Consider the following 26,383-nt stretch of genomic DNA (forward strand, 5'->3'; position numbering starts at 1 on the left):
TTCCATTCCCCCTCTGGGTCTCCATTACCCCCTCTCGGTCTCCATTTACCCTCTCGGTCTCCATTTTCCCTCCAGATCTCCATTCCCCCTCCATGTCTCCATTTACCCTCCAGGTCTCCATTCCCCGTCTCGGTCTCCAATCCCCCTCTCGGTCTCCAATCCCCCTTTCGGTCTCCAATCCCCCTCTTGGTCTCCATTTCCCCTACAGGTCTCCATTTCCCCTCCCGATCTCCATTTCCCCTCCAGGTCTCCATTTCCCCTCTCGGTCTCCATTTCCCCTCCAGGTCTCCATTTCCCCTCCCGATCTCCATTTCCCCTCCAGGTCTCCATTTCCCCTCTCGGTCTGCATTCCCTTCCAGGTCTCCATTCCCCATCTGTGTCTCCAATCCCCCTCTTGGTCTCCATTCCCCCTCCCGGACTCCATTTCCCTTCTTGGTCTACATTTCCCCTCCAGGTCTCTTATCCCTCTCCCATTTTCCATTCCCCCTCTGGGTCTCCATTACCCCCTCTCAGTCTCCATTTCCCCTCACGATCTCCATTTCCCCTCCAGGTCTCCATTTCCCCTCCAGGTCTCCATTCCCCCTCCCGGACTCCATTTCCCTTCTAGGTCTACATTTCCCCTCCAGGTCTCTTATCCCTCTCCCATTTTCCATTCCCCCTCTGGGTCTTCATTACCCCCTCTTGGTCTCCATTTCCCCTCTCGGTCTCCATTTTCCCTCCAGATCTCCATTCCCCCTCCATGTCTCCATTTACCCTCCAGGTCTCCATTCCCCGTCTCGGTCTCCAATCCCCCTCTCGGTCTCCAATTCCCCTTTCGGTCTCCAATCTCCCTCTTGGTCTCCATTTCCCCTACAGGTCTCCATTTCCCCTCCCGATCTCCATTTCCCCTCCAGGTCTCCATTACCCCTCCAGGTCTCCATTTCCCCTCTCGGTCTCCATTTCCCCTCCAGGTCTCCATTGCACCTCCTGGTCTCCATTTCCCCTCCAGGTCTCCATTTCCCCTCTCGATCTTCATTTCCCCTCCAAGTCTCCATTACACCTCCCGGTCTCCATTTCCCCTACTGGTCTCTATTTCCCCTGCAGGTCTCCATTTCCCCTCCAGGTCTCCATTTTCCCTCCAGGTCTCCATTCCCCCTCCAGGTCTCCATTCCCCCTCTCGGCCTCCATTCCCCCTCTCATTCTCCATTTCCACTCCAAGTCTCCATTTCCCCTCCAGATCTCCATTCCCCCTCCAGATTTCCATTTTCCCTCTCGGTCTCCATTTCCCCTCTCGGTCTCCATTTCCCCTTCATATCTCCATTACCCCTCCCCAGGTCTCCACCAATCTCCCTCTTGGTCTCCATTCCCCGTCTCGGTCTCCTTTCCCCCTCTCGGTCTCCAATCCCCCTTTCGGTCACCAATCCCCCTCTTGGTCTCCATTTCCCCTACAGGTCTCCATTTCCCCTCCCGATCTCCATTTCCCCTCTAGGTCTCCATTTCCCCTCCAGGTCTCCATTCCCCCTCCCGGACTCCATTTCCCTTCTAGGTCTACATTTCCCCTCCAGGTCTCTTATCCCTCTCCCATTTTCCATTCCCCCTCTGGGTCTTCATTACCCCCTCTTGGTCTCCATTTCCCCTCTCGGTTTCCATTTTCTCTCCAGATCTCCATTCCCCCTCCATGTCTCCATTTACCCTCCAGGTCACCATTCCCCGACTCGGTCTCCAATCCCCCTCTCGGCCTCCAATCCCCGTTTCGGTCTCCAATCCCCCTGTTGGTCTCCATTTCCGCTACAGGTCTCCATTTCCCCTCCCGATCTCCATTTTCCCTCCAGGTCTCCATTTCCCCTCCAGGTCTCCATTTGTCCTCCAGGTCTCCTATCCCTCTCCCGGTCTCCATTCCAATCTCTTGGTCTCCATTCCTCCCTCAAGGTCTCCATTTCCCCTCCAGGTCTCCATTTCCCCTCTTGGTCTCCATTTCCTCTCCAGGTCTCCATTGCACCTCCCAGTCTCCATTTCCCCTCCAGGTCTCCATTTCCCCTCTCGATCTCCATTTCCTCTCCAGGTCTCCATTACACCTCCCGGTCTCCATTCCCCCTCTCATTCTCCATTTCCACTCCAGGTCTCCATTTCCCTTCTAGGTCTACATTTCCCCTCTAGGTCTCTTATCTCTCTCCATTTTCCATTCCCCCTCTGGGTCTCCATTGCCCCCTCTTGGTCTCCATTTCCCCTCTCGGTCTCCATTTTCCCTCCAGATCTGCATTCCCCCACCATGTCTCCATTTACCCTCCAGGTCTCCATTCCCCGTCTCGGTCTCCAATCCCCCTCTCGGTCTTCCATCCCCCTTTCGGTCTTCAATCCCCCTCTTGGTCTCTATTTTCCCTACAGGTCTCCATTTCCCCTCCCGATCTCCATTTCCCCTCCAGGTCTCCAATTCCCCTCCCGGTCTCCATTTTCCCTCCAGGTCTCCATTTCCCCTCTCGATCTCCATTTCCCCTCCAGGTCTCCATTGCCCCTCCCGGTCTCCATTTTCCCTCCAGGTCTCCATTTCCCCTCTCGATCTCCATTTCCCCTCCAGGTCTCCATTACACCTCCCGGTCTCCATTTTCCCTCCTGGTCTCCATTTCCCCTCCAGGTCTACATTTCCCCTCCAGGTCTCCATTCCCCCTCCCGGACTCCATTTCCCTTCTAGGTCTACATTTCCCCTCCAGGTCTCTTATCCCTCTCCCATTTTCCATTCCCCCTCTGGGTCTCCATTTCCCCTCTTGGTCTCCATTTCCCCTCCAGGTCTCCATTGCACCTCCCGGTCTCCATTTCCCCTCCAGGTCTCCATTTCCCCTCTCGATCTTCATTTCCCCTCCAGGTCTCCATTACACCTCCCGGTCTCCATTTCCCCTCCTGGTCTCCATTTCCCCTCCAGGTCTCCATTTTCCCTCCAGGTCTCCATTCCCCCTCTCGGTCTCCATTCCCCCTCTCATTCTCCATTTCCACTCCAAGTCTCCATTTCCCCTCCAGATCTCCATTCCCGCTCCAGATTTCCATTTCCCCTCTCGGTCTCCATTTCCCCTTCAGATCTCCATTACCCCTCCAGGTCTCCAATCTCCCTCTTGGTCTCCATTTCCCCTACAGGTCTCCATTTCCCCTCCCGATCTCCATTTCCCCTCCAGGTCTCCATTCCCCCTCCCGGACTCCATTTCCCTTCTAGGTCTACATTTCCCCTCCAGGTCTCTTATCCCTCTCCCATTTTCCATTCCCCTTCTGGGTCTTCATTACCCCCTCTTGGTCTCCATTTCCCCTCTCGATCTCCATTTCCCCTCCAGGTCTCCATTACACCTCCCGGTCTCCATTTTCCCTCCTGGTCTCCATTTTCCCTGCAGGTCTCCATTTCCCCTCCAGGTCTCCATTTTCCCTCCATGTCTCCATTCCCCCTCTCGGTCTCCGTTCCCCCTCTCATTCTCCATTTCCACTCCGGGTCTCTATTTCCCCTCCAGATCTCTATTTCCCCTCCAGGTCTCCAATCCCCCTCTTGGTCTCCATTTCCCATCCAGATCTCCATTTCCCCTCCAGATCTCCATTTCCCCTCCAGATCTCCATTTCCCCTCTCGGTCTCCATTTCTCCTTCAGATCTCCATTACCCCTCCAGGTCTCCAATCCCGCTCTTGGTCTCCATTCCCCCTCACGGACTCCATTTCCCTTCTAGGACTACATTTCCCATCCTGGTCTCTTATCCCTCTCCCATTTTCCATTCCCCCTCTGGGTCTCCATTACCCCCTCTCGGTCTCCATTTCCCCTCCAGGTCTCCAATCCCCCTCTCGGTCTCCAATCCCCCTCCAGGTCTGCATTTCCCCTCCAGGTCTCCATTTCCCCTCCAGGTTTCCATTCCCCCTTCTCGGTTTCCATTCCCCCTCTCGGTCTGCATTCCCTTCCAGGTCTCCATTCCCCATCTGTGTCTCCAATCCCCCTCTTGGTCTCCATTCCCCCTCCCGGACTCCATTTCCCTTCTTGGTCTACATTTCCCCTCCAGGTCTCTTATCCCTCTCCCATTTTCCATTCCCCCTATGGGTCTCCATTTCCCCTCCCGGTCTCCATTTCCCCTCCCGGTCTCCATTTCCCCTCCAGGTCTACATTTCCCCTCCAGGTCTCCATTCCCCCTCCCGGACTCCATTTCCCTTCTAGGTCTACATTTCCCCTCCAGGTCTCTTATCCCTCTCCCATTTTCCATTCCCCCTCTGGGTCTCCATTTCCCCTCTCGGTCTCCATTTCCCCTCCAGGTCTCCATTGCACCTCCCGGTCTCCATTTCCCCTCCAGGTCTCCATTTCCCCTCTCGATCTCCATTTCCCCTCCTGGTCTCCATTTCCCCTGCAGGTCTCCATTTCCCCTCCAGGTCTCCATTTTCCCTCCAGGTCTCCATTCCCCCTCTCGGTCTCCATTCCCCCTCTCATTCTCCATTTCCACTCCGAGTCTCCATTTCCCCTCCAGATCTCCATTCCCCCTCCAGATTTCCATTTCCCCTCTCGGTCTCCATTTACCCTTCAGATCTCCATTACCCCTCCAGGTCTCCAATCTCCCTCTTGGTCTCCATTCCCCGTCTCGGTCTCCAATCCCCCTCTCGGTCTCCAATCCCCCTTTAGGTCACCAACCCCCCTCTTGGTCTCCATTTCCCCTACAGGTCTCCATTTCCCCTCCCGATCTCCATTTCCCCTCCAGGTCTCCATTTCCCCTCCAGGTCTCCATTCCCCCTCCCGGACTCCATTTCCCTTCTAGGTGTACATTTCCCCTCCAGGTCTCTTATCCCTCTCCCATTTTCCATTCCCCCTCTGGGTCTTCATTACCCCCTCCTGGTCTCCATTTCCCCTGCAGGTCTCCATTTCCCCTCCAGGTCTCAATTTTCCCTCCAGGTCTCCATTCCCCCTCTCGGTCTCCATTCCCCCTCTCATTCTCTATTTCCACTCCGGGTCTCTATTTCCCCTCCAGGTCTCCAATCCCCCTCTCGGTCTCCATTCCCCCTCCATGTCTCCATTTACCCTCCAGGTCTCCAATCCCCGTCTCGGTCTCCAATTCCCCTCTCGATCTTCAATCCCCCTTTTGGTCTCCAATCCCCCTCTTGGTCTCCATTTTCCCTACAGGTCTCCATTTCCCCTCCCGATCTCCATTTCCCCTCCAGGTCTCCAATTCCCCTCTCGGTCTCTATTTCCCCTCCAGGTCTCCATTGCCCCTCCCGGTCTCCATTTCCTCTCGAGGTCTCCATTTCCCCTCTCGATCTCCATTTCCCCTCCAGGTCTCCATTAGACCTCCCGGTCTCCATTTTCCCTCCTGGTCTCCATTTCCCCTGCAGGTCTCCATTTCCCCTCCAGGTCTCCATTTTCCCTCCAGGTCTCCAATCCCCCTCTCGGTCTCCATTTCCCCTCCAGATCTCCATTTCCCCTCCAGATCTCCATTTCCCCTCTCGGTCTCCATTTCTCCTTCAGATCTCCATTACCCCTCCAGGTCTCCAATCCCGCTCTTGGTCTCCATTCCCCCTCCCGGACTCCATTTCCCTTCTAGGTCTACATTTCCCATCCAGGTCTCTTATCCCTCTCCCATTTTCCATTCCCCCTCTGGGTCTCCATTACCCCCTCTCGGTCTCCATTTCCCCTCCAGGTCTCCATTCCCCCTCTCGGTCTGCATTCCCTTCCAGGTCTCCATTCCCCATCTGTGTCTCCAATCCCCCTCTTGGTCTCCATTCCCCCTCCCGGACTCCATATCCCTTCTTGGTCTACATTTCCCCTCCAGGTCTCTTATCCCTCTCCCATTTTCCATTCCCCCTCTAGGTCTCCATTACCCCCTCTCAGTCTCCATTTCCCCTCACGGTCTCCATTTTCCCTCCAGATCTCCATTCCCCCTCCATGTCTCCATTTACTCTCCAGGTCTCCATTCCCCGTTTCGGTCTCCAATCTCCCTCTCGGTCTCCAATCTCCCTCTCGGTCTCCAATCCCTCTCTTGGTCTCCATTTCCCCTCCCGGTCTCCCATTTCCCCTCCCGATCTCCATTTCCCCTCCAGGTCTCCATTTGCCCTCCAGGTCTCCATTCCCCCTCCCGGACTCCATTTCCCTTCTAGGTCTACATTTCCCCTCCAGGTCTCTTATCCCTCTCCCATTTTCCATTCCCCCTCTGGGTCTCCATTACCCCCTCTCGGTCTCCATTTCCCCTCCAGGTCTCCATTCCCCCTCCCGGACTCCATTTCCCTTCTAGGTCTACATTTCCCCTCCAGGTCTCTTATCCCTCTCCCATTTTCCATTCCCCCTCTGGGTCTCCATTACCCCCTCTTGGTCTCCATTTCCCCTCTTGGTCTCCATTTCCCCTCCAGGTCTGCATTGCACCTCCCAGTCTCCATTTACCCTCCAGGTCTCCATTTCCCCTCTCGATCTCCATTTCCTCTCCAGGTCTCCAATCCCCCTCTTGGTCTTCAATCCCCCTTTCGGTCTCCAATCCCCCTCTTGGTCTCCATTTTCCCTACAGGTCTCCATTTCCCCTCCCGATCTCCATTTCCCCTCCAGGTCTCCAATTCCCCTCTCGGTCTCTATTTCCCCTCCAGGTCTCCATTGCCCCTCCCGGTCTCCATTTCCTCTCGAGGTCTCCATTTCCCCTCTCGATCGCCATTTCCCCTCCAGGTCTCCATTACACCTCCCGGTCTCCATTTTCCCTCCTGGTCTCCATTTCCCCTGCAGGTCTCCATTTCCCTCCAGGTCTCCATTTTCCCTCCAGGTCTCCAATCCCCCTCTCGGTCTCCATTTCCCCTCCAGATCTCCATTTCCCCTCCAGATCTCCATTTCCCCTCTCGGTCTCCATTTCTCCTTCAGATCTCCATTACCCCTCCAGGTCTCCAATCCCGCTCTTGGTCTCCATTCCCCCTCCCGGACTCCATTTCCCTTCTAGGTCTACATTTCCCATCCAGGTCTCTTATCCCTCTCCCATTTTCCATTCCCCCTCTGGGTCTCCATTACCCCCTCTCGGTCTCCATTTCCCCTCCAGGTCTCCATTCCCCCTCTCGGTCTGCATTCCCTTCCAGGTCTCCATTCCCCATCTGTGTCTCCAATCCCCCTCTTGGTCTCCATTCCCCCTCCCGGACTCCATATCCCTTCTTGGTCTACATTTCCCCTCCAGGTCTGCATTGCACCTCCCAGTCTCCATTTACCCTCCAGGTCTCCATTTCCCCTCTCGATCTCCATTTCCTCTCCAGGTCTCCATTACACCTCCCGGTCTCCATTCCCCCTCTCATTCTCCATTTCCACTCCAGGTCTCCATTTCCCCTCCAGGTCTCCATTTCCCCTCTCGATCTCCATTTCCTCTCCAGGTCTCCAATCCCCCTCTTGGTCTACAATCTCCCTCTCGGTCTCCAATCCCCCTCTTGGTCTCCATTTCCCCTCCCGGTCTCCATTTCCCCTCCAGGTCTCCATTCCCCCTCCCGGACTCCATTTCCCTTCTAGGTCTACATTTCCCCTCCAGGTCTCTTATCCCTCTCCCATTTTCCATTCCCCCTCTGGGTCTCCATTACCCCCTCTTGGTCTCCATTTCCCCTCTTGGTCTCCATTTCCCCTCCAGGTCTGCATTGCACCTCCCAGTCTCCATTTACCCTCCAGGTCTCCATTTCCCCTCTCGATCTCCATTTCCTCTCCAGGTCTCCATTACACCTCCCGGTCCCCATTTCCCCTCCTGGTCTCCATTTTCCCTCCAGGTCTCCATTCCCCCTTTCGGTCTCCATTCCCCCTCTCATTCTCCATTTCCACTCCAGGTCTCCATTTCCCCTCCAGGTCTCCATTTCCCCTCTCGATCTCCATTTCCTCTCCAGGTCTCCAATCCCCCTCTTGGTCTTCAATCCCCCTTTCGGTCTCCAATCCCCCTCTTGGTCTCCATTTTCCCTACAGGTCTCCAATCCCCCTCTCGGTCTCCAATCCCCCTCCAGGTCTCCATTTCCCCTCCAGGTCTCCATTTCCCCTCCAGGTTTCCATTGCCCCTCTCGGTTTCCATTCCCCCTGTCGGTCTGCATTCCCTTCCAGGTCTCCATTCCCCATCTGTGTCTCCAATCCCCCTCTTGGTCTCCATTCCCCCTCCCGGACTCCATTTCCCCTCTCGGTCTCCATTTTCCCTCCAGATCTCCATTCCCCCTCCATGTCTCCATTTATCCTCCAGGTCTCCATTCCCCGTCTCGGGCTCCAATCTCCCTCTCGGTCTCCAATCCCCCTCTTGGTCTCCATTTCCCCTCCCGGTCTCCATTTCCCCTCCAGGTCTCCATTCCCCCTCCCGGACTCCATTTCCCTTCTAGGTCTACATTTCCCCTCCAGGTCTCTTATCCCTCTCCCATTTTCCATTCCCCCTCTGGGTCTCCATTACCCCCTCTCGGTCTCCATTTACCCTCTCGGTCTCCATTTTCCCTCCAGATCTCCATTCCCCCTCCATGTCTCCATTTACCCTCCAGGTCTCCATTCCCCGTCTCGGTCTCCAATCCCCCTCTCGGTCTCCAATCCCCCTTTCGGTCTCCAATCCCCCTCTTGGTCTCCATTTCCCCTACAGGTCTCCATTTCCCCTCCCGATCTCCATTTCCCCTCCAGGTCTCCATTTCCCCTCTCGGTCTCCATTTCCCCTCCAGGTCTCCATTTCCCCTCCCGATCTCCATTTCCCCTCCAGGTCTCCATTTCCCCTCTCGGTCTGCATTCCCTTCCAGGTCTCCATTCCCCATCTGTGTCTCCAATCCCCCTCTTGGTCTCCATTCCCCCTCCCGGACTCCATTTCCCTTCTTGGTCTACATTTCCCCTCCAGGTCTCTTATCCCTCTCCCATTTTCCATTCCCCCTCTGGGTCTCCATTACCCCCTCTCAGTCTCCATTTCCCCTCACGATCTCCATTTCCCCTCCAGGTCTCCATTTCCCCTCCAGGTCTCCATTCCCCCTCCCGGACTCCATTTCCCTTCTAGGTCTACATTTCCCCTCCAGGTCTCTTATCCCTCTCCCATTTTCCATTCCCCCTCTGGGTCTTCATTACCCCCTCTTGGTCTCCATTTCCCCTCTCGGTCTCCATTTTCCCTCCAGATCTCCATTCCCCCTCCATGTCTCCATTTACCCTCCAGGTCTCCATTCCCCGTCTCGGTCTCCAATCCCCCTCTCGGTCTCCAATCCCCCTTTCGGTCTCCAATCTCCCTCTTGGTCTCCATTTCCCCTACAGGTCTCCATTTCCCCTCCCGATCTCCATTTCCCCTCCAGGTCTCCATTTCCCCTCCAGGTCTCCATTTCCCCTCTCGGTCTCCATTTCCCCTCCAGGTCTCCATTGCACCTCCTGGTCTCCATTTCCCCTCCAGGTCTCCATTTCCCCTCTCGATCTTCATTTCCCCTCCAAGTCTCCATTACACCTCCCGGTCTCCATTTCCCCTCCTGGTCTCTATTTCCCCTGCAGGTCTCCATTTCCCCTCCAGGTCTCCATTTTCCCTCCAGGTCTCCATTCCCCCTCTCGGCCTCCATTCCCCCTCTCATTCTCCATTTCCACTCCAAGTCTCCATTTCCCCTCCAGATCTCCATTCCCCCTCCAGATTTCCATTTTCCCTCTCGGTCTCCATTTCCCCTCTCGGTCTCCATTTCCCCTTCATATCTCCATTACCCCTCCAGGTCTCCAATCTCCCTCTTGGTCTCCATTCCCCGTCTCGGTCTCCTTTCCCCCTCTCGGTCTCCAATCCCCCTTTCGGTCACCAATCCCCCTCTTGGTCTCCATTTCCCCTACAGGTCTCCATTTCCCCTCCCGATCTCCATTTCCCCTCTAGGTCTCCATTTCCCCTCCAGGTCTCCATTCCCCCTCCCGGACTCCATTTCCCTTCTAGGTCTACATTTCCCCTCCAGGTCTCTTATCCCTCTCCCATTTTCCATTCCCCCTCTGGGTCTTCATTACCCCCTCTTGGTCTCCATTTCCCCTCTCGGTTTCCATTTTCTCTCCAGATCTCCATTCCCCCTCCATGTCTCCATTTACCCTCCAGGTCACCATTCCCCGACTCGGTCTCCAATCCCCCTCTCGGCCTCCAATCCCCGTTTCGGTCTCCAATCCCCCTGTTGGTCTCCATTTCCGCTACAGGTCTCCATTTCCCCTCCCGATCTCCATTTTCCCTCCAGGTCTCCATTTCCCCTCCAGGTCTCCATTTGTCCTCCAGGTCTCCTATCCCTCTCCCGGTCTCCATTCCAATCTCTTGGTCTCCATTCCTCCCTCAAGGTCTCCATTTCCCCTCCAGGTCTCCATTTCCCCTCTTGGTCTCCATTTCCTCTCCAGGTCTCCATTGCACCTCCCAGTCTCCATTTCCCCTCCAGGTCTCCATTTCCCCTCTCGATCTCCATTTCCTCTCCAGGTCTCCATTACACCTCCCGGTCTCCATTCCCCCTCTCATTCTCCATTTCCACTCCAGGTCTCCATTTCCCTTCTAGGTCTACATTTCCCCTCTAGGTCTCTTATCTCTCTCCATTTTCCATTCCCCCTCTGGGTCTCCATTGCCCCCTCTTGGTCTCCATTTCCCCTCTCGGTCTCCATTTTCCCTCCAGATCTGCATTCCCCCACCATGTCTCCATTTACCCTCCAGGTCTCCATTCCCCGTCTCGGTCTCCAATCCCCCTCTCGGTCTTCCATCCCCCTTTCGGTCTTCAATCCCCCTCTTGGTCTCTATTTTCCCTACAGGTCTCCATTTCCCCTCCCGATCTCCATTTCCCCTCCAGGTCTCCAATTCCCCTCCCGGTCTCCATTTTCCCTCCAGGTCTCCATTTCCCCTCTCGATCTCCATTTCCCCTCCAGGTCTCCATTGCCCCTCCCGGTCTCCATTTTCCCTCCAGGTCTCCATTTCCCCTCTCGATCTCCATTTCCCCTCCAGGTCTCCATTACACCTCCCGGTCTCCATTTTCCCTCCTGGTCTCCATTTCCCCTCCAGGTCTACATTTCCCCTCCAGGTCTCCATTCCCCCTCCCGGACTCCATTTCCCTTCTAGGTCTACATTTCCCCTCCAGGTCTCTTATCCCTCTCCCATTTTCCATTCCCCCTCTGGGTCTCCATTTCCCCTCTTGGTCTCCATTTCCCCTCCAGGTCTCCATTGCACCTCCCGGTCTCCATTTCCCCTCCAGGTCTCCATTTCCCCTCTCGATCTTCATTTCCCCTCCAGGTCTCCATTACACCTCCCGGTCTCCATTTCCCCTCCTGGTCTCCATTTCCCCTCCAGGTCTCCATTTTCCCTCCAGGTCTCCATTCCCCCTCTCGGTCTCCATTCCCCCTCTCATTCTCCATTTCCACTCCAAGTCTCCATTTCCCCTCCAGATCTCCATTCCCGCTCCAGATTTCCATTTCCCCTCTCGGTCTCCATTTCCCCTTCAGATCTCCATTACCCCTCCAGGTCTCCAATCTCCCTCTTGGTCTCCATTTCCCCTACAGGTCTCCATTTCCCCTCCCGATCTCCATTTCCCCTCCAGGTCTCCATTCCCCCTCCCGGACTCCATTTCCCTTCTAGGTCTACATTTCCCCTCCAGGTCTCTTATCCCTCTCCCATTTTCCATTCCCCTTCTGGGTCTTCATTACCCCCTCTTGGTCTCCATTTCCCCTCTCGATCTCCATTTCCCCTCCAGGTCTCCATTACACCTCCCGGTCTCCATTTTCCCTCCTGGTCTCCATTTTCCCTGCAGGTCTCCATTTCCCCTCCAGGTCTCCATTTTCCCTCCATGTCTCCATTCCCCCTCTCGGTCTCCGTTCCCCCTCTCATTCTCCATTTCCACTCCGGGTCTCTATTTCCCCTCCAGATCTCTATTTCCCCTCCAGGTCTCCAATCCCCCTCTTGGTCTCCATTTCCCATCCAGATCTCCATTTCCCCTCCAGATCTCCATTTCCCCTCCAGATCTCCATTTCCCCTCTCGGTCTCCATTTCTCCTTCAGATCTCCATTACCCCTCCAGGTCTCCAATCCCGCTCTTGGTCTCCATTCCCCCTCACGGACTCCATTTCCCTTCTAGGACTACATTTCCCATCCTGGTCTCTTATCCCTCTCCCATTTTCCATTCCCCCTCTGGGTCTCCATTACCCCCTCTCGGTCTCCATTTCCCCTCCAGGTCTCCAATCCCCCTCTCGGTCTCCAATCCCCCTCCAGGTCTGCATTTCCCCTCCAGGTCTCCATTTCCCCTCCAGGTTTCCATTCCCCCTTCTCGGTTTCCATTCCCCCTCTCGGTCTGCATTCCCTTCCAGGTCTCCATTCCCCATCTGTGTCTCCAATCCCCCTCTTGGTCTCCATTCCCCCTCCCGGACTCCATTTCCCTTCTTGGTCTACATTTCCCCTCCAGGTCTCTTATCCCTCTCCCATTTTCCATTCCCCCTATGGGTCTCCATTTCCCCTCCCGGTCTCCATTTCCCCTCCCGGTCTCCATTTCCCCTCCAGGTCTACATTTCCCCTCCAGGTCTCCATTCCCCCTCCCGGACTCCATTTCCCTTCTAGGTCTACATTTCCCCTCCAGGTCTCTTATCCCTCTCCCATTTTCCATTCCCCCTCTGGGTCTCCATTTCCCCCTCTCGGTCTCCATTTCCCCTCCAGGTCTCCATTGCACCTCCCGGTCTCCATTTCCCCTCCAGGTCTCCATTTCCCCTCTCGATCTCCATTTCCCCTCCTGGTCTCCATTTCCCCTGCAGGTCTCCATTTCCCCTCCAGGTCTCCATTTTCCCTCCAGGTCTCCATTCCCCCTCTCGGTCTCCATTCCCCCTCTCATTCTCCATTTCCACTCCGAGTCTCCATTTCCCCTCCAGATCTCCATTCCCCCTCCAGATTTCCATTTCCCCTCTCGGTCTCCATTTACCCTTCAGATCTCCATTACCCCTCCAGGTCTCCAATCTCCCTCTTGGTCTCCATTCCCCGTCTCGGTCTCCAATCCCCCTCTCGGTCTCCATTCCCCCTCCAGGTCACCAATCCCCCTCTTGGTCTCCATTTCCCCTACAGGTCTCCATTTCCCCTCCCGATCTCCATTTCCCCTCCAGGTCTCCATTTCCCCTCCAGGTCTCCATTCCCCCTCCCGGACTCCATTTCCCTTCTAGGTGTACATTTCCCCTCCAGGTCTCTTATCCCTCTCCCATTTTCCATTCCCCCTCTGGGTCTTCATTACCCCCTCCTGGTCTCCATTTCCCCTGCAGGTCTCCATTTCCCCTCCAGGTCTCAATTTTCCCTCCAGGTCTCCATTCCCCCTCTCGGTCTCCATTCCCCCTCTCATTCTCTATTTCCACTCCGGGTCTCTATTTCCCCTCCAGGTCTCCAATCCCCCTCTCGGTCTCCATTTCCCCTCCAGATCTCCATTTCCCCTCCAGATCTCCATTTCCCCTCTCGGTCTCCATTTCTCCTTTAGATCTCCATTACCCCTCCAGGTCTCCAATCCCGCTCTTGGTCTCCATTCCCCCTCCCGGACTCCATTTCCCTTCTAGGACTACATTTCCCATCCAGGTCTCTTATCCCTCTCCCATTTTCCATTCCCCCTCTGGGTCTCCATTACCCCCTCTCGGTCTCCATTTCCCCTCCAGGTCTCCAATCCCCCTCTCGGTCTCCAATCCCCCTCCAGGTCTCCATTTCCCCTCCAGGTCTCCATTTCCCCTCCAGGTTTCCATTCCCCCTCTCGGTTTCCATTCCCCCTCTCGGTCTGCATGCCCTTCCAGGTCTCCATTCCCCATCTGTGTCTCCAATCCCCCTCTTGGTCTCCATTCCCCCTCCCGGACTCCATTTCCCTTCTTGGTCTACATTTCCCCTCCAGGTCTCTTATCCCTCTCCCATTTTCCATTCCCCCACCAGGTCTCCATTACCCCCTCTCGGTCTCCATTTCCCCTCTTTGTCTCCATTTCCCCTCCAGGTCTCCAATCCCCCTCTCGGTCTCCAATCCCCCTCTCGGTTTCCATTCCCCCTCTCGGTCTGCATTCCCTTCCAGGTCTCCATTCCCCATCTGTGTCTCCAATCCCCCTCTTGGTCTCCATTCCCCCTCCCGGACTCCATTTCCCTTCTTGGTCTACATTTCCCCTCCAGGTCTCTTATCCCGCTCCCATTTTCCATTCCCCCTCTGGGTCTCCATTACCCCCTCTCAGTCTCCATTTACCCTCCAGGTCTCCATTCCCCGTCTCGGTCTCCAATCTCCCTCTCGGTCTCCAATCCCCCTCTTGGTCTCCATTTCTCCTCCCGGTCTCCATTTCCCCTCCCGATCTCCATTTCCCCTCCAGGTCTCCATTTCCCCTCCAGGTCTCCATTCCCCCTCCTGGACTCCATTTCCCTTCTAGGTCTACATTTCCCCTCCAGGTCTGTTATCCCTCTCCCATTTTCCATTCCCCCTCTGGCTCTCCATTGCCCCCTCTCGGTCTCCATTTCCCCTCTTTGTCTCCATTTCCCCTCCAGGTCTCCATTGCACCTCCCAGTCTCCATTTCCCCTCCAGGTCTCCATTTCCCCTCTCGATCTCCATTTCCTCTCCAGGTCTCCATTACACCTCCCGGTCTCCATTTCCCCTCCTGGTCTCCATTTTCCCTCCAGGTCTCCATTCCCCCTTTCGGTCTCCATTCCCCCTCTCATTCTCCATTTCCCCTCCAGGTCTCAATTTTCCCTCCAGGTCTCCATTCCCCCTCTCGGTCTCCATTCCCCCTCTCATTCTCCATTTCCACTCCGGGTCTCTATTTCCCCTCCAGGTCTCCAATCCCCCTCTCGGTCTCCATTTCCCCTCCAGATCTCCATTTCCCCTCCAGATCTCCATTTCCCCTCCAGATCTCCATTTCCCCTCTCGGTCTCCATTTCTCCTTCAGATCTCCATTACCCCTCCAGGTCTCCAATCCCGCTCTTGGTCTCCATTCCCCCTCCCGGACTCCATTTCCCTTCTAGGACTACATTTCCCATCCAGGTCTCTTATCCCTCTCCCATTTTCCATTCCCCCTCTGGGTCTCCATTACCCCCTCTCGGTCTCCATTTCCCCTCCAGGTCTCCAATCCCCCTCTCAGTCTCCAATCCCCCTCCAGGTCTCCATTTCCCCTCCAGGTCTCCATTTCCCCTCCAGGTCTCCATTTCCCCTCCAGGTTTCCATTCACCCTCTCGGTTTCCATTCCCCCTCTCAGTCTGCATTCCCTTCCAGGTCTCCATTCCCCATCTGTGTCTCCAATCCCCCTCTTGGTCTCCATTCCCCCTCCCGGACTCCATTTCCCTTCTTGGTCTACATTTCCCCTCCAGGTCTCTTATCCCTCTCCCATTTTCCATTCCCCCTCTGGGTCTCCATTTCCCCTCCCGGTCTCCATTTCCCCTCCGGATCTCCATTTCCCCTCCAGGTCTACATTTCCCCTCCAGGTCTCCATTCCCCCTCCCGGACTCCATTTCCCTTCTAGGTCTACATTTCCCCTCCAGGTCTCTTATCCCTCTCCCATTTTCCATTCCCCCTCCAGGTCTCCATTACCCCCTCTCGGTCTCCATTTCCCCTCTTTGTCTCCATTTCCCCTCCAGGTCTCCAATCCCCCTCTCGGTCTCCAATCCCCCTCTCGGTTTCCATTCCCCCTCTCGGTCTGCATTCCCTTCCAGGTCTCCATTCCCCATCTGTGTCTCCAATCCCCCTCTTGGTCTCCATTCCCCCTCCCGGACTCCATTTCCCTTCTTGGTCTACATTTCCCCTCCAGGTCTCTTATCCCGCTCCCATTTTCCATTCCCCCTCTGGGTCTCCATTACCCCGTCTCAGTCTCCATTTACCCTCCAGGTCTCCATTCCCCGTCTCGGTCTCCAATCTCCCTCTCGGTCTCCAATCCCCCTCTTGGTCTCCATTTCTCCTCCCGGTCTCCATTTCCCCTCCCGATCTCCATTTCCCCTCCAGGTCTCCATTTCCCCTCCAGGTCTCCATTCCCCCTCCCGGACTCCATTTCCCTTCTAGGTCTACATTTCCCCTCCAGGTCTGTTATCCCTCTCCCATTTGCCATTCCCCCGCTGGGTCTCCATTACCCCCTCTCGGTCTCCATTTCCCCTCTTGGTCTCCATTTCCCCTCCAGGTCTCCATTGCACCTCCCAGTCTCCATTTCCCCTCCAGGTCTCCATTTCCCCTCTCGATCTCCATTTCCTCTCCAGGTCTCCATTACACCTCCCGGTCTCCATTTCCCCTCCTGGTCTCCATTTTCCCTCCAGGTCTCCATTCCCCCTTTCGGTCTCCATTCCCCCTCTCATTCTCCATTTCCACTCCAGGTCTCCATTTCCCCTCCAGGTCTCCATTTCCCCTCTCGATCTCCATTTCCTCTCCAGGTCTCCAATCCCCCTCTTGGTCTTCAATCCCCCTTTCGGTCTCCAATCCCCCTCTTGGTCTCCATTTTCCCTACAGGTCTCCATTTCCCCTCCCGATCTCCATTTCCCCTCCAGGTCTCCAATTCCCCTCTCGGTCTCTATTTCCCCTCCAGTTCTCCATTGCCCCTCCCGATCTCGATTTCCCCTCCAGGTCTCCATTTCCCCTCCAGGTCTCCATTCCCCCTCCCGGACTCCATTTCCCTTCTAGGTCTACATTTCCCCTCCAGGTCTCTTATCCCTCTCCCATTTTCCATTCCCCCTCTGGCTCTCAACTACCCCCTCTCGGTCTCCATTTCCCCTCTTGGTCTCCATTTCCCCTCCAGGTCTCCAATACCCCTCTCGGTCTCCAATCTCCCTCTCGGTTTCCATTCCCCCTCTCGGTCTGCATTCCCTTCCAGGTCTCCATTCCCCATCTGTGTCTCCAATCCCCCTCTTGGTCTCCATTCCCCCTCCCGGACTCCATTTCCCTTCTTGGTCTACATTTCCCCTCCAGGTCTCTTATCCCGCTCCCATTTTCCATTCCCCCTCTGGGTCTCCATTACCCCCTCTCAGTCTCCATTTACCCTCCAGGTCTCCGTTCCCCGTCTCGGTCTCCAATCTCCCTCTCGGTCTCCAATCCCCCTCTTGGTCTCCATTTCTCCTCCCGGTCTCCATTTCCCCTCCCGATCTCCATTTCCCCTCCAGGTCTCCATTTCCCCTCCAGGTCTCCATTCCCCCTCCCGGACTCCATTTCCCTTCTAGGTCTACATTTCCCCTCCAGGTCTGTTATCCCTCTCCCATTTTCCATTCCCCCTCTGGGTCTCCATTACCCCCTCTCGGTCTCCATTTCCCCTCTTGGTCTCCATTTCCCCTCCAGGTCTCCATTGCACCTCCCAGTCTCCATTTCTCCTCCAGGTCTCCATTTCCCCTCTCGATCTCCATTTCCTCTCCAGGTCTCCATTACACCTCCCGGTCTCCATTTCCCCTCCTGGTCTCCATTTTCCCTCCAGGTCTCCATTCCCCCTTTCGGTCTCCATTCCCCCTCTCATTCTCCATTTCCACTCCAGGTCTCCATTTCCCCTCCAGGTCTCCATTTCCCCTCTCGATCTCCATTTCCTCTCCAGGTCTTCAATCCCCCTCTTGGTCTTCAATCCCCCTTTCGGTCTCCAATCCCCCTCTTGGTCTCCATTTTCCCTACAGGTCTCCATTTCCCCTCCCGATCTCCATTTCCCCTCCAGGTCTCCAATTCCCCTCTCGGTCTCTATTTCCCCTCCAGGTCTCCATTGCCCCTCCCGGTCTCCATTTCCCCTCCAGGTCTCCATTTCCCCTCTCGATCTCCATTTCCCCTCCAGGTCTCTATTACACCTCCCGGTCTCCATTTCCCCTCCTGGTCTCCATTTCCCCTGCAGGTCTCCATTTCCCCTCCAGGTCTCCATTTTCCCTCCAGGTCTCCATTTTCCCTCCAGGTCTCCATTCCCCCTCTCGGTCTCCATTCCCCCTCTCATTCTCCATTTCCACTCCGGGTCTCTATTTCCCCTCCAGATCTCCATTTCCCCTCCAGGTCTCCAATCCCCCTCTCGGTCTCCATTTCCCCTCCAGATCTCCATTTCCCCTCCAGATCTCCATTCCCCCTCCAGATCTCCATTTCCCCTTTCGGTCTCCATTTCTCCTTCAGATCTCCATTACCCCTCCAGGTCTCCAATCCCCCTCTTGGTCTCCATTCCCCCTCCCGGACTCCATTTCCCTTCTAGGTCTACATTTCCCCTCCAGGTCTCTTATCCCTCTCCCATTTTCCATTCCCCCTCTGGGTCTCCATTAACCCCTCTCGGTCTCCATTTCCTCTCCAGGTCTCCAATCCCCCTCTCGGTCTCCAATCCCCCTCCAGGTCTCCATTTCCCCTCCAGGTCTCCATTTCCCCTCTAGGTTTCCATTCCCCCTCTCGGTTTCCATTCCCCCTCTCGGTCTGCATTCCCTTCCAGGTCTCCATTCCCCATCGGTGTCTCCAATCCCCCTCTTGGTCTCCATTCCCCCTCCCGGACTCCATTTCCCTTCTTGGTCTACATTTCCCCTCCAGGTCTCCATTTCCCCTCTCGATCTCCATTTCCCCTCCAGGTCTCCATTCCACCTCCTGGTGTCCATTTTCCCTGCAGGTCTCCATTTCCCCTGCAGGTCTCCATTTTCCCTCCAGGTCTCCATTCCCCCTCTTGGTCTCCATTCCCCCTCTCGGTCTCCATTTCCCCTCCGGTTCTCCATTCCCCGTCTGGGTCTCCAATGCCCCTCTCCATCTCCAATCCCCTTCTCGTTCTCCATTTCCCCTCCAGGTCTCCATTTCCCCTCCAGGTCTCCTATCTCCCCTCCGGTCTCCATTCCCCCTCTGGGTCTCCATTCCCCCGTCCAGGTCTCCATTTCCCCTGCAGGTCTCTATTTCCCCTCTCGATCTCCATTTCCACTCCAGGTCTCCATTTCCCCTCCAGGTCTCTCTTCCCCCTCTCGGTCTCCATTCCCCCTCTCCGTCTCCATTTACCCTCCGGGTCTCCATTCCCTGTCTGTGTCTCCAATCCCCCTCTCGGTCTCCATTCCCCCTCCCGGACTCCATTTCCCCTCTAGGTCTCCATTTCCCCTCCAGGTCTCCTATCCCCGTCCCATTCTCCATTCCCCTGCTGGGTCTCCATTCCCCCCTCTTGGTCTCCATTTCCCCTCTCGGTCTCCATTTCCCTTCCAGATCTCCATTCCCCCTCCATGGCTCCATTTCCCCTCCAGGTCTCCATTCCCCGTCTCGGTCTCCAATCCCCCTCTTGGTCTCCATTTTCCCTACAGGTCTCCTTTTCCCCTCCCGATCTCCATTTCCCCTCCAGGTCTCCAATTCCCCTCTCGGTCTCTATTTCCCCTGCAGGTCTCCATTGCCCCTCCCGGTCTCCATTTCCCCTCCAGGTCTCCATTTCCCCTCTCGATCTCCATTTCCCCTCCAGGTCTCCATTACACCTCCCGGTCTCCATTTCCCCTCCTGGTCTCCATTTCCCCTGCAGGTCTCAATTTCCCCTCCAGGTCTCCATTTTCCCTCCAGGTCTCCATTCCCCCTCTCGGACTCCATTCCCCCTCTCATTCTCCATTTCCACTCCGGGTCTCTATTTCCCCTCCAGATCTCCATTTCCCCTCCAGGTCTCCAATCCCCCTCTCGGTCTCCATTTCCCCTCCAGATCTCCATTTCCCCTCCAGATCTCCATTCCCCCTCCAGATCTCCATTTCCCCTTTCGGTCTCCATTTCTCCTTCAGATCTCCATTACCCCTCCAGGTCTCCAATCCCCCTCTTGGTCTCCATTCCCCCTCCCGGACTCCATTTCCCTTCTAGGTCTACATTTCCCCTCCAGGTCTCTTATCCCTCTCCCATTTTCCATTCCCCCTCTGGGTCTCCATTAACCCCTCTCGGTCTCCATTTCCTCTCCAGGTCTCCAATCCCCCTCTCGGTCTCCAATCCCCCTCCAGGTCTCCATTTCCCCTCCAGGTCTCCATTTCCCCTCCAGGTTTCCATTCCCCCTCTCGGTTTCCATTCCCCCTCTCGGTCTGCATTCCCTTCCAGGTCTCCATTCCCCATCTGTGTCTCCAATCCCCCTCTTGGTCTCCATTCCCCCTCCCGGACTCCATTTCCCTTCTTGGTCTACATTTCCCCTCCAGGTCTCCATTTCCCCTCTCGATCTCCATTTCCCCTCCAGGTCTCCATTCCACCTCCTGGTGTCCATTTCCCCTCCTGGTCTCCATTTCCCCTGCAGGTCTCCATTTCCCCTCCAGGTCTCCATTTCCCCTCCAGGTCTCCTATCTCCCTCCCGGTCTCCATTCCCCCTCTGGGTCTCCATTCCCCCGTCCAGGTCTCCATTTCCCCTCCAGGTCTCTATTTCCCCTCTCGATCTCCATTTCCACTCCAGTTCTCCATTTCCCCTCCAGGTCTCTCTTCCCCCTCTGGGTCTCCATTCCCCCTCTCCGTCTCCATTTACCCTCCGTGTTTCCATTCCCCGTCTGGGTGTCCAATCCCTCTCTCGGTCTTCAATCCCCCTCCAGGTCTCCATTTCCCCTCCAGGTCTCCATTTCCCTTCCGGGTCTCCATTCCCTGTCTGTGTCTCCAATCCCCCTCTCGGTCTCCATTCCCCCTCCCGGACTCCATTTCCCCTCTAGGTCTCCATTTCCCCTCCTGGTCTCCTATCCCCGTCCCATTCTCCATTCTCCCGCTGGGTCTCCATTCCCCCCTCTTGGTCTCCATTTCCCCTCTCGGTCTCCATTTCCCTTCCAGATCTCCATTCCCCCTCCATGGCTCCATTTCCCCTCCAGTTCTCCATTCCCCGTCTCGGTCTCCAATCCCCCTCTCGGTCACCATTTCCCCTCCAGTTCTCCATTTCCCCTCCAGGTCTCCATTCCCCCTCTCGGTTTCCATTTCCCCTCTCGGTCACCATTTTCCTTCCGGGTCTCCATTGCCCGTCTGGGTCACCAATCCCCCTCTAGGTCTCCATTTCCCCTCTCGGTCTCCATTTCCCTCTAGGTCTCCATTTCCCCTGTCGGACTCCATTTCCCCTCTCTGTCTTCATTTCCCCTCTTGGTCTCCATTCCCCTCTGGCTGCTCCACTTACCCCGTATCCCAAGAATGTGCTGGCTTATGGGTTCAGTAGCTCCTGCAAATTGCTGTCTTAATCACTTGTTTCAGTGGGATATTCGTCTCCAGTGGACTGTCTTCCAAAACATCCTTGGTGTGTGTGATGGGACAATGTGGAGGGAGTTTCACTCTGTGTCTAACCTGTCCCTGGGAGTGTGTGATGGGACAGTGTAGAGGAAGTTTCACTCTGTGTCTAACCTATCCCTGGGAGTGTGTGATGGGACAGTGTAGAGGAAGTTTCACTCTGTGTCTAACCTGTCCCTGCGAGTGTGTGATGGGACAGTGTAGAGGGAGTTTCACTCTGTGTCTAATCCTAGTGTGTGATGGGACTGTGTGGAGGGGGTTTCACTCTGTGTCTGACCCCTGGGAGTGTGTGATGGGACAGTGTAGAGGGAGTTTCACTCTGTGTCTGACCCCTGGGAGTGTGCGATGGGACAGTGTGGAGGGGGTTTCACTCTGTGTCTGACCCCTGGGAGTGTGTAATGGGACAGTGTAGAAGATGCTTCATTCTGTGTCTGACACTTTTTTTGCAAAATCTCTTTATTGCAAATTCATTGCTACAACTTATACAAACCAGTGACTAACACAATTACCCCACAACTACTAGACGAACAACATTAAACTATAATGTTTCATTTCCTGTCAATGATGGCACTAACTCCTCGTCGAGTCCAACAATCCCGGAACGCCTCTACGGTCGCCGTGGACTGCGCGTCTTCCTTTTCAATATTTACCCGGGTACGAACATACGCCCTAAACCTTGACAGGCAGTCTGCCTGGGGAGATCCTCCCGCCACCCGTTTCCAAGACAGGTGGCTGTTTTCGCCAGCCTCCAGAGCAAGTTAACAAGACCATCCTCATCCCTCTGTGCCCCCCTCCTTACTGGATGACCATATATAAATAGGGTGGGGCTAAAATGCAACCAGCAGGCGAGAAGCAGCCCACGCAAATACGTGAAAAGGGGCTGCAGCCTCACACAGTCGATGTACATGTGGTACATGGTCTCCAGCCCGCAGAAGTGACATGCGGCTGGGAGATCCGTGTACAAACTAAAGAACTTATTACAGGGTACCGCTCGATGCAGCACCCTCCACCCCAGATCTCCAAGGTGCATGGGAAGAACCCCCTCATAAAGGGACTTCCATTGGGGACCCCCCTCACCTCCAGGTGGAAAGACCGACCGCCGTGGCGTGTCGGGATGGTGGACAAGGGCTAGGAAGTGGAGGGTGTGGAGCAGCAGCCCATAAAGGTACCTCCTGCTTGCATCCCTGAATGGGATTGTGGGTGTCGAGGAGAGACGGCTCAGGTTGTGTGGACTCAGCTCCCGGGTAAGGCTGCGGGGCCTGGGCCCGACAACCAGCTCAGCTTGAGTCGTTCCACACACCTGAGCCGTACCGACATCCGTTGAGGCCACGACCCCGCCCTCTGCCAGAGGAGGGGATTCCCGGCCTGAGGCAACCATGTTCCAGACTCTCAGTAGGTCCTGTTAGAAGCCGGACAGACTCGCAAAGCAGCATGGCTGACGCCTGCCGGTTGTAGCTGCATATCTTCGTGAAGACAGCAGCCCCTGCGGAGGAAGGATGTTACCAATACGTGCCATCCGGGAGGGTGCTCGGCGTACAAGAATCTCTGCAGAGTCCTGAGGCGGAGAGCCGCCAGTCGCGTACGTACACACACCAGCGACTGTCCGCCCTCTCCTACTGGGAGACTCAGAACCGCTGCAGAGACCCAGTGTTTCCTGTTACCCCAGAAGAAGTCCACTAACTTCCTCTGCATTCTCGCGACAAAGGGGGCTGGAGGGGCCAAGGTGACCATCTGGTACCACAACATGGAGGCCACCAGCTGGTTTATGACCACCACCCTGCCTCGATAGGAAAGCACCCTGAGAAGGCCTGACCAGCGCCCCAGCCAGGCCATGACTTTTGTCTCCAGGTCCTGGCAGTTCGCCAGCCAGATCTCCCCAGTAGGGCTCAGGTAGACTACCAGATGGAGGAGATGCTGGGAGTGTGTGATAGGACAGTGCAGAGGGAATTTCACTCTGCGTCAAACCCTTAGGAGTGTGTGATGGGACAGTGTAGAGCGAGTTTCACTCTGTGTCACACCCCTGGGAGTGTGTGATGTGACAGCGTAGAGCGAGTTTCACTCTGTGTCACACCCCTGGGAGTGTGTGATGTGACAGCGTAGAGCGAGTTTCACTCTGTGTCACACCCCTGGGAGTGTGTGATGTGACAGCGTAGAGCGAGTTTCACTCTGTGTCACACCCCTGGGAGTGTGTGATGTGACAGCGTAGAGCGAGTTTCACTCTGTGTCACACCCCTGGGAGTGTGTGATGTGACAGCGTAGAGCGAGTTTCACTCTGTGTCACACCCCTGGGAGTGTGTGATGTGACAGCGTAGAGCGAGTTTCACTCTGTGTCACACCCCTGGGAGTGTGTGATGTGACAGCGTAGAGCGAGTTTCACTCTGTGTCACACCCCTGGGAGTGTGTGATGTGACAGCGTAGAGCGAGTTTCACTCTGTGTCACACCCCTGGGAGTGTGTGATGTGACAGGGTAGAGCGAGTTTCACTCTGTGTCACACCCCTGGGAGTGTGTGATGTGACAGGGTAGAGCGAGTTTCACTCTGTGTCACACCCCTGGGAGTGTGTGATGTGACAGCGTAGAGCGAGTTTCACTCTGTGTCACACCCCTGGGAGTGTGTGATGTGACAGCGTAGAGCGAGTTTCACTCTGTGTCACACCCCTGGGAGTGTGTGATGTGACAGCGTAGAGCGAGTTTCACTCTGTGTCACACCCCTGGGAGTGTGTGATGTGACAGCGTAGAGCGAGTTTCACTCTGTGTCACACCCCTGGGAGTGTGTGATGTGACAGCGTAGAGCGAGTTTCACTCTGTGTCACACCCCTGGGAGTGTGTGATGTGACAGCGTAGAGCGAGTTTCACTCTGTGTCACACCCCTGGGAGTGTGTGATGTGACAGCGTAGAGCGAGTTTCACTCTGTGTCACACCCCTGGGAGTGTGTGATGTGACAGGGTAGAGCGAGTTTCACTCTGTGTCACACCCCTGGGAGTGTGTGATGTGACAGCGTAGAGCGAGTTTCACTCTGTGTCACACCCCTGGGAGTGTGTGATGTGACAGCGTAGAGCGAGTTTCACTCTGTGTCACACCCCTGGGAGTGTGTGATGTGACAGCGTAGAGCGAGTTTCACTCTGTGTCACACCCCTGGGAGTGTGTGATGTGACAGCGTAGAGGGAGTTTCACTCTGTGTCACACCCCTGGGAGTGTGTGATGTGACAGCATAGAGGGAGTTTCACTCACAACATGCTGGAGGAACCCGGTTCCGGCCCAAAACGTTGACTGAGCATTTCCACAGATGCTGCCCGACCTGCTGAGTTCCTCTAGCATGTTTTGAGTGTTGCTTTGACCCCAGCATCTGCAGAGTATTTTGTGTTTAGAGTGAGTTTCACTCTGTGTCTAACCCTGGGAGTGTGTGATGGGACAGTGTAGAGGGACTTTCACTCTGTGCCTAACCGTGGGAGAGTGTGATGGGACAGTGTAGAGGGAGTTTCACTCTGTGTCTGACCCCTGGGAGAGTGTGATGGGACAGTGTAGAGGGAGTTTCACTCTGAGTCTATCCCTGGGAGTGTGCGATGGGACAGTATAGAGGGAGTTTCACTCTGTGTCTAACCCTGGGAGTGTGTGATGGGACAGTGTAGAGGGAGTTTCACTCTGTGTCAAACCCCTGGGAGTGTGTGATGGGACAGTGTAGAGGAAGTTTCACTCTGTTTCTAACCCTGGGAGTGTGTGATGGGACAGTGTGGAGGGAGTTTCACTCTGTGTCTATAAGACCATAATGCATAGGAGCAGAATTAGAACATTTGGCCCATCAAGTCTGCTACGCCATTACATCATCACTGAGCTTTCTGCTGCCATCCACACCCTGATTAACCTCCACCTTAAATACATCCAACGACCTTGTCTCCACAGCTGTCTGTGGCAGCAAATTCCACAGATCCACCACCCTCTGCCGAAAGAAATTTCTCTTCATCTCCATTATAAATGGACATCCCTCTGAGGCTGTGCCTTCTGGACCTTGGCTTCCCCACCATAGGAATCATCCACTCTATCTACATCTTTCAGCATTCGATAGGTTTCAATGGGATACCCCCCATCTTTTTAAATTCCATCAAGTACAGGCACAGAGTCATCAACTGCTCCTGATATTCCTGGAAAATCTTGTGAACCTCCTCTGCACCCTCTCCATGTACTCTTTAAGTATCTGAAGAAACTTTTGGTAACCTCTTTAATATTATTAGCTAGCTTTCCTTCATATTACATCTTTTCCTTATTTATGACTTTTTTAGTAGCCTTCTGGTTGTTTTTTAAAAGCTTCCCAATCCTCTAACTTCCCACTAATTTTTGCTCTATTATATGCCCCCTCTTTGGCTTTTACGTTGGCTTTGACTTCTCTTGTCAGCCATGGTTGCATCATCCTGCTTTTGGACTACTTCGTCATCTTTGAGTTGTATCTATCCTTCGCCTTCCAAATTGCTCCCAGATATTCCAGCCATTGCAGCTCTGCTGTCATCTTTACTAGGGTCCCCTTCCAATGAATTTTAGCCAGCTCCTCTCTCGTGCCTCTATAATTCCCTTTACTCCAATGTAATATGTAACTTTAGCTTCTTCTCAATTGCAGGGTGAATTATTCTATCATATTATGATCACTTACCCTTAAGAGTTCCTTTACTTTAAGCTCTTTAATCAATTCCATTTCATTGCACAATACCCAATCCAGAATAGCTGATCCCCGAGTGCGCTCAAACACCAGCTGCTCTAAAAAAACATCTTGGGGCATTCTAAAAGTTTCCTCTTAAGTTCCAGCACCAAGGTAATTAATACAAGCTACCTGCATATTGAAATCCCCCATGACTATCACAACATTGCCCTTTGAGTGAACATTTTATATTCTGTTGTGAGTTGTGAGTTGTATCTTTCCTACTGTTCAGAGGCCTGGATTTACCTCCCATCAGGGTCTTTTACCCTTGTAGTTTCTGAGCTCTACCCACAAGGACTCCACACCTTCCGATCCTCTGTCACCTCTTTCTAAGAATTTGATTTCATCTTTTACTAACAGAGCCAGTCCTCCTCCTCTAACTGTCTGCCCTTTTGATCGATCGTGTGTCCTTGGATGTTAAGCTCCCAGCTACAGTATAGTCTTCTTTCAGCCACGATTCAGTGATGCCCCCCAACATCACATTTGCCAATCTGTAACTGCACTACAAGTTTGTCTACTTTATTCCATATACGGCATGGATTCACTCTTTTATTCATCAACCTTTTCAATCTTACTCTGATTTTACATTGCAACTCAGCCCATTGACTGCAAAGTTGCCCTATCACCAGCCTGTCCTTGCAAGAATCCTCACTACACACTGTCCCTGTTTGTAACTGAGCAGCCCCACCCTCAGCCCTATCACTCCAGTTCACATCCCCTGTC

At 54.8% G+C, this 26,383-nt stretch overlaps 1 protein-coding gene across 1 annotated transcript in view; it reads left to right on the top strand.

Moving 5' to 3' along the window:
* LOC134344203 (sodium/potassium-transporting ATPase subunit alpha-2) overlaps window positions 1-26,383 on the top strand; it is a 227,687-nt gene that overhangs the window by 99,696 nt on the left and 101,608 nt on the right. The window lies entirely within an intron of this gene.

The sequence above is a fragment of the Mobula hypostoma genome, chromosome 3 (assembly GCF_963921235.1).
Source record: "Mobula hypostoma chromosome 3, sMobHyp1.1, whole genome shotgun sequence".
Classification (NCBI taxonomy): Eukaryota; Metazoa; Chordata; class Chondrichthyes; order Myliobatiformes; family Myliobatidae; genus Mobula; species Mobula hypostoma.